General features: G+C 32.1%; 1 pseudogene; it reads right to left on the bottom strand.

Annotated features, from left to right (window-relative positions):
• Positions 1-4441: 4441 nt before the first annotated feature.
• LOC136217216 (squalene epoxidase 1-like) lies at positions 4442-7633 on the bottom strand (annotated as a pseudogene).
• Positions 7634-7989: the final 356 nt, after the last annotated feature.

Below are 7989 nucleotides of genomic sequence, written 5' to 3'. Positions count from 1 at the left end.
TTTTTTTCTTAATCTAATATTATATATAACAGTGGAAACATAGATAATTTGCAAGAAGTGTTTTAGAAATCTTTTGGTTTAGTTGACACCGTAGGAGTAAAGAGAATAAATGAGTTTATATTATCTCTGACATCATAAATACTATATCAATATCACAAATACTACATCATCTATGTCATCATGAATATTAGGGGTAAAGAGAATAGATGAGTTTACATTATCTTTGTCGACAGAATTTATAAACGTCATCATTAATCATTTATTGAGTTGTAACAGTCATTCTCTCTAACCTTTAATCTATATGTATCAGTTTCTTCGCCCTTTATATTCCATTTTTCTTTCTCCTTTTCATTCATAAAAAAGATTGTCTAGTGTCTTCCTATTAATTTTGGTAAGATCTTTTACTTTTTTTGGATTTCATGAGTAAATTGATGTATTATTCTTTATTTTTTGTAAGATTTGTCTTTTCTCATGTTGGTTTATTTCATTGTAACAAAAAATTTGTGAAATATTTTTTTCTAACCTTTATTTTATTTAAAGGTCTCTAGGTTTGAAAAGGGATTTCATCCTTCAAATAGTTATAAATAAGATAATGAAAGTAAGAGGTAACAACGAGTGAGTTTCGAAAGTGAGAGTCGATTAAGTGAAACATGTGTTTGCAATGAAAATTTGTGAAAAGACAAGTAATAGATAGTTATTTACAATCAAAATCAAAATCTTGCTGAAATTGAATTACAATGATATAAATTGATACAAATCATCAGTCATAGAAGTAATTATCTATTCATTGGTTTCATTCACCAAAAGATTACAACTTTTTATTGGATTAAATTATATTTATTTCATAATAGCAATGGAATAAACTAGTTTCCTTAGATATCTATTTTTGGTAAATGATTTTTCCCATGAAATATATGACAGGTTTCATTATCTCAAGACATTAATTTTTCATTCAGATTCTTCAAAATCCTGAAATTCATAAAAACACCATCATAGAATCGAAGAATGCTTTTTTCTTTAAACATATTTTTCCATGTAATGAAAAGAAAGATGAATCTTCATCTAGCAAACGACCCTCTTGAAATTATTGATGAAAACAATGAGGAACTTCAACAAGGTAATGAAGTTGAGACGGTAGTTGAGGCTGGTGAAGAGGAAGAAGTTGAGCCAAGAAGGAGCAAATGAGCTAGAGTGGAAAAATCTTTTAGACCAGATTTTCTAACCTATATTGTAGAGGTTGAGCCTCGAACATATAAAGAAATTGTTAGCTCACCTGAAACTACAAATGTATCTATGTCAAAACTACAAATGAAGGATATATAACTCTATGTTTATATGTAGATGACAATTTGATAGTGGGTAGTAATGACAAAATGGTAAAAAGTACCAAGGGCATGTTAAACTCTAGATTTGACATGAAAGTTATGGGACTTGCGAATGTGATTTTGGGAATTCAAATCAAACGTTCACTTAACGGTCTTATTTTGACTCAATCACATTACGTGGACAAGTTACTTGGCAAGTTTAGTGAGGGTGACATTGGCGTAGCTAGAACTCTGATAGACATTAGCCAATATTTGTCTAAAAACAAAGGTGAGGGCATTAACCAATTGGAATATGCACGAGTTATAGGCAGTCTGATGTACCTAATGAGTTTCATAAGCCAGATATTGCTTTCACTGTTAGTAGTTTAAACAGATACTCGTGACTATAGATTGCACTATATGAGAGAACCTACAGTGTTAGAAGGTTATTCTGATGCAAGTTGGATATCTAATATCAAAGATTCCAAAGGCACGAGTTGATACGTGTTTAGTCTGGGAGAAGGAGAAGTATCCTGGAAATTCTGAAGACAAATGATTATAACTAAATCAACTATGGAGTCTGAGTTTGTAGCTATGGATAAAGCAGATGAAGAAGTTGAATGGCTATGAAACTTCTTGGATGATATTCCAGATGGCCTAAATATGTGATTGCAATTCGTATACATTGTGATAATCAAGCAGCGATTAATATAGCATAGAATGTGATGTATAACGGTAAAAATCGACACATGCGTCATCCACACAACACTGAGAACTGATCTCAATAGGTGTTGTAACTATTGATTTTGTAGGATCAAAAGATAACATTACGGATCCTTTAACCAAAGGGTTAACTAGAGATCAGGTTGAACACGCATCGAAAGGAATGGGACTAAAGCCCATTAATATTTAAGGTGTTATATGAAGGAAAAAACCCTACCTTGTTGACTAGAGATCCCAAGATCTAGGTTCAAATAGATAACCTAATTGCATAATCCTTATGAGGTCACTATTGGAGGGTCACACCAAGTCCACTCCTATGATGTAAATAGTGATGTAAATGGAAAAAATATAAGCTATGCTTAGATTAGTTTATAGTTTTTATGTGAGAGTCAAGTGGGATCTCTTCAAAAAAGACTAATTGGGCTTAGTGCTCTTCAACTCTTGCAGAACTAAGAGATGTTCATGACCATAACTGTCACACCCGACCCGTAAACGACCTCAATCGGCATCGGGCGTGAAATAGAAAGATCACAATCAACACCTAATAGTCTCCAAATTATCCAAATGTCATAAATATCACACTTTTCAAAACTTCCTCTTAGATATATTCTAAACAAATTCATATTCCTATTACATTAAAACCTCAACATATTTACCAACTTCATCATATTACAATTAAATACTAAAGTTCTAATTATAATTCTAGCAAGAAGCAACAACTTCCGATCCTCGTCTAATCGGGGGTAACCTTCTCTACATCTTGTACTTTCTTACCTAAAAACATTAAAACATTTGAAAACGTGAGACAGAAATCTCAGTAAGCAATTATCAACTACATAAAGTACTTATACTCAAAATAACTATATATATATTTTAAATTCTCAAAATGCATCACATAAAATTCATATTCTTAAAAATGATCTTTTTATGGATTAAGCCATAAGAAAATACTCAAAATAGTACCTTTAACCAAATATGCAATTTAAAATATCAGGCTTGCTATCATTTCTCAAAATACCACACATAGTCAAAACGTAAATCACTGTATTAAAACACTTAATATAAAACTCACATCCAAAATAGTTATATATATATATATATATATATATATATATATATATATATATATATATATATATATTATTTGTTTAAAATCTCAACTATACAAAATAATTAGGTTTGCAATTAACCATTTGCTCAAATCAACCGTAAATTAATAAATACTTGATAAATCATATTTCGATAAATACTCCATAAACTGTATCTCAATAAATATTTCAGAAACCGTATATCAATAAATAATTCGTAAACTGTATCCATCCGAGAAATAATCCCCGTATGTATCAACCCCCACAATATAATAGAATCGAGTATCTCATAATTTGCCTAGCCCGCATGGTCTTACTCAACACTTCTTTGCCATACCCGATAGGTCTTTCAACTGTGTACACAGACCGTATTTCTCACTAAATACGGACTTTAATAAAAACCACCTATCCGGATTACTCTTGATGGATACTAAAAATATTATATCATAAAATTATAACATGCTTAAATCTCTTTTCACAATCAAATTTCATAATTATTTCATAACCATAAACCATTTGGCTTCCGCAAAAGAAGCCCAATTATTCAAATATTTACTAAAATTGCTCAAAATACAAAATCATTTAAAATCAAACACTCCTTTAATATAACTAAAATCAGAAATATATATATATATATATATATATATATATATATATATATATGTAAATATATATATATATATATATAACTCATAAATCAACATCATAGAGTTTTCTAAATCCTTTTCTTCAAATCAATTCTTTAAAATATCAAATCTTACACAACTATTAATCAAATATACTAAGTTCATCAAAACCAAACCCAAATCATGTATACATAAACATATATTATAGGTGGAAATTGACATGCAAATACATATATAATTACTTGAACTTAACTTTAAACTCATGTTCAAAACTATATCATAAAAACTCAAATTAATCAAATGCATGGCAAAAATTCCCAACAAACACTAGTACAGAAATGCTTACTTATGTCGCACTTTTTCAGGTTGTTGTGTCGCACTTTTGTACGACACAACAGGGGTGCGACACAAGAACTTTGCATCGCTCTTGAGAGCGACACAAGCTACTCATTTGTTGTGTCGCACTTGTCACGCGCGCGATACAATAGAACGATAACCTTGTGACGCGCTTCTAGAGTGTGCGACACAACATATGATAATTCTTGTGACGCGCTCCAAGGGTGCGCGACACAAGCTCCCCGATTAATCTGATACACTTTGTATCGCTCCTTCCTCACGCGCGATGCAAAATATTGATATTTTTGTCAAAAAAAAATTTACAAAATTTTCCAGCATCTAGCATAAAATTTACGTCATTTGCTACAAAAGAATCATATATTTCTGAGGGAACCTGCAACATTCATTACATACTTCAGTCCAAGACACCATAAAAATAATTTAGAATTTCATTTCTAATTTGTGGTCAACAAAAAATTGCAATGGGTAAAAATAAGGCTACACAATTTCTTAGAGCCACAACGTTCTTCAAATAGCTTGCCATTTCGCCATTTGAAATAGAAGGAACCTTCTAGCCAGGTACATCAACCAGACAACGAACTTCTGTACTACTGATATGATAGAATAAAATTGGAGAAGGATCTCCTAAAATAACGTGCCCGTGATTTGCATAAGGAAGTTGGCAATTCTCCAGGACCAACCCAACAAAACAAGAAGGCACATCAACCTGTAGAAAATATGAGAAATTAAAATTAATTTAGAGAACGTCGCACATACTGATAATATAGTAATAATAAAGGTGAAATTTTTGGGGGAAGTTAACAAGCACCTCCAAAAAAATCCTAAACTAATGATCCACTATTATTCTACAAGATCATGATTTATCACCTTAGGGTTGCAAAGAGAGCGACGCAAATTTGAGAAGCATCCATCACAAACAATTGTCAAAGGTGCAAAAGCAGTGAGCTCTTCACCGGTTTTTGTTTTGTACTGCACTCCTTTGATTGTCCCTTGCTCTTCAAGAAGAGAAGTAACAGTTCCTTGCTCCAATTGCACACTAGGTAAAGAAAAACAAAGTTTAGATAAATCACATTTGAATTATGATCACAATATACAACTTGATAATGCATAAGGTCTTTTCTTCTAAAGACAAGCAAAAAGTTACTAATGCCATGATTTTAAGACCAATTCAAAGTTACACAAGGTACTCGCACATTTGTTAATTCGTACTGGTTAATGAACATACTTGGGAAGGGATGCAGATTTTTCCCGCATCCTCTGTATAAAACGACCATTGTGAAAGCTCCTTCCTGCTACATCAGAATGGAACTTTTCCAAGGGATAAGCAAGTTGGGTATGTTTTCCATCCTTGAAAAGAGCATAACCAAACACCCGCTGTGCATCAATTTCTTCCACACAATCTGCAAAAAATGTCATGGTTCCTTAAGAAAGTGGGCCCTACTATAATATGAATGCAGGATATAGGCGTAACCAGACCATTATCAATGCATTTAAAATCAAACATAGTAGTAGTAGCTTTAGAAAATTGTTTTTTTTCTATCTTGCCTTCAAGTTCCAACTCAATTAACTTCAGGTAATCACCTGGTTGTAGCAACTCGCCAACAATTCTGTCAGGTTCAGTCAAGTCTCTTTCAATGACATGCACTCACGCCCCTCCTGTTTTTCAAATCAACAATTAGTAACTCATGTTAGAAGCTCTCCTGAAATCCTATGTGAAAGAAGTAATCCAATGCAATAGACAAAATCAATCATTGCACTAACTAACTAGAAGAAAACAAGAAGAACGATGAAACTCTGGCAAAGCACATCCTCTATTTATCAGATATATACGAAGAAAAAAAAATCAATGGAACTCCACAGCAACGAGCCAGACTATGCATTTGATGGTAAGTCCATGGCTTGCTGATCAGAAAATAATAAACAAAAAGGTAATGGACTCAGCAACATTAAGGATTTTATTCCTTTTCCAGTTAATATTTAAATCCCAGTTTGTCCTGCCCAAGCATTAATTCATTAGTTCTAGATTGATAAATTATGCAACAGCTAATGTTACATAAGGTAAGACATCAAAATTCAGTACGGATGGACTTAAAAACTCCAACAACCGAAAAAGAGGGACTTAAAGACTCCAACAACCCAAAAAGACAGATCAGCAAATTGCATCATAAATAATTTTCCCTTTCAGGACATAAGATAAACTTTAGGAATTTAGTGAATATTCAATTACTTTTAGTTTGCAATATTATATGAGCTATGGAATTTAGGAGTCATGGAATGGTTGATGAAAAACAAATATAAGCCTTTAATGGGCAAGAAAACTAATTAATTGTATTATAATAAATAAGAAAATAGAATTAAATAAAAAGATAACATATAAAGTTAATAGGAAAAGAATATAATATGGTTAATTAATTGTGACATTTAGCTTAAATTGGATATACAGTATTTTGTAAACGTTAAGCTTAAATTCGTATTATTTTGTAAACGTTAAGCCTATATTTGTGCTATTTTGTACGTGAGGCCTAAATTGATGCTATATTGTAAACGTTAAGCCTAAATTGATATTATGTTGTAAACGTTAAGCCTATATTGGTGCTATTTTGAACGTTAAGCCTAAATTGGTACTTTCCCAAAAACCTTAGGCCTATTTTGATACCTTATCCCATAGCTAAAGGCAATACAAAAGCTCAATTTGTAACAAATGCTCCCAAGAAATCAATTGCAATTCTCTAAATATGCACATAAAAAGAAATGAAACAGATACAGTAAACATACCATAATGCAATCTACAAAGAACCCAGAAACCCAATGCTCCTCCAACAGTAAAAATTCATGTTGTTTGCCTCATTAATCTGGAGCAAGTCTTACAATCCGACCTCATCAACTCGCCATCAGAGAACCCAAGGAAGCGTCTTAACACCATTTATCCCTAAATCTGCCATCATATATCATGGTGATAACATTGTTAAGGAAAATCAAATTAAAGTCCTATTAAGCGTCTACAATAAAAATAACATAAAAATCTTTCACTGCGGCATTTTGTCGAACATTTAGGTAGCAACTAAGCAGAAATTAAAATACATAGTAAATCTGCCCTAACCATATATCATATTGATAACATTGTACGAGAAAATGAAATTGAAGTGCTATCAAGCTTTTACCATAAAGATAGGATGAATATTTTTCAGTGTGGCATTTTGTCAAACAGTTAGGGATCAACTAAACAGAATTGAAACACATAGCTTTGCTTCAACAAATGACCAAAGAATCCAACTTTGGAGAAGGAAAGAAGAATTCTCTTATCCAACGTAATATGCATAGAATTGCTTCAATTGAGCATTTCATCGCACATGTAATGTGCATAAAATTGCTTCAATTATGCATAAAATTGCTACGATTGAGCATTCCATCGAACAGGTAATATGCATAAAATTGCTTCGATTGAGCGATTAATCGAACAGGTAATATGCGTAAAAGTGAACAGGTTTCTGAAGATCGATTGAGAAAGAAAAGCTAACAAAATAAAATTACCCATTATTCTAGTATTTCAGGAAAGAAAATAACAAACAGAAAAGAGAAAGAGAGAAGATTGTACCTGTTTAGCAACTTAGAACCGTATGAAGTATCGCTGAAGAACCCTGTTGAAATAACTCTTCAATGGCTTGTTCGCTTATTTATAGACTCCGACAACTGAGGTCAAAGATTGAAGTTTGAAACCGATTGAAGTTTAAGAGATAAATAGTAATTACCAAGCAAAATATAAAGCTCATGATTTACAGTTTCTATTGGGAAGACAAAAAGGAAGAAGGAAAATATAAAGCTCAGCCTATTTTCAATAAGTAAGAACACAGAAAGAAGGAAGAACAGAGTGCGCGATGAAGAAGAAGCAGA

This window comes from Euphorbia lathyris, chromosome 1 (assembly GCF_963576675.1).
Source record: "Euphorbia lathyris chromosome 1, ddEupLath1.1, whole genome shotgun sequence".
Classification (NCBI taxonomy): Eukaryota; Viridiplantae; Streptophyta; class Magnoliopsida; order Malpighiales; family Euphorbiaceae; genus Euphorbia; species Euphorbia lathyris.
The sequence above is the reverse complement of the archived record's forward strand: the minus strand, read 5'-3'. Positions and strand labels throughout refer to the sequence as shown.